The sequence below is a fragment of the Penaeus monodon genome, chromosome 19, assembly GCF_015228065.2.
Source record: "Penaeus monodon isolate SGIC_2016 chromosome 19, NSTDA_Pmon_1, whole genome shotgun sequence".
NCBI lineage: Eukaryota > Metazoa > Arthropoda > Malacostraca > Decapoda > Penaeidae > Penaeus > Penaeus monodon.
The window spans coordinates 46,935,170-46,935,421 of NC_051404.1; the positions used below are offsets into that span (position 1 = coordinate 46,935,170).

At 56.7% G+C, this 252-nt stretch overlaps 1 protein-coding gene across 1 annotated transcript in view; it reads right to left on the bottom strand.

The window, feature by feature from the left end:
- The window catches only part of LOC119585268 (antifreeze protein Maxi-like), a gene marked incomplete in the record, with an annotated part of 13,425 nt that overhangs the window by 584 nt on the left and 12,589 nt on the right, over positions 1-252 (bottom strand). The window contains 1 exon segment of the mRNA XM_037933943.1: positions 1-191. This exon segment is cut by the window's left edge and continues 177 nt beyond it.

The following is a 252-nucleotide window of genomic DNA, read 5'->3' on the forward strand; positions in this document are numbered from 1 at the left end:
GACCGCCGCCCGGACTCCTGCCGACTCCACCTCACGATCGCCTTCGGACCATGACAGGGCCAGCGCTCGAGCCTCTACCTTGTCTCTTACTCTAACTGCAGTTTTAACCTGTTCGCGGTGACTGGCTTCCCCGCTTGGTCAGTGGTCTCCCTTTACTTCCCTTGGCGCTCCCTTCCGGATGCTAGTCTTACCTGCAACAGAGAGGAAAATACATGAACAGCTGACCAGAGCTGACGAGCAGGGATTTAGTGT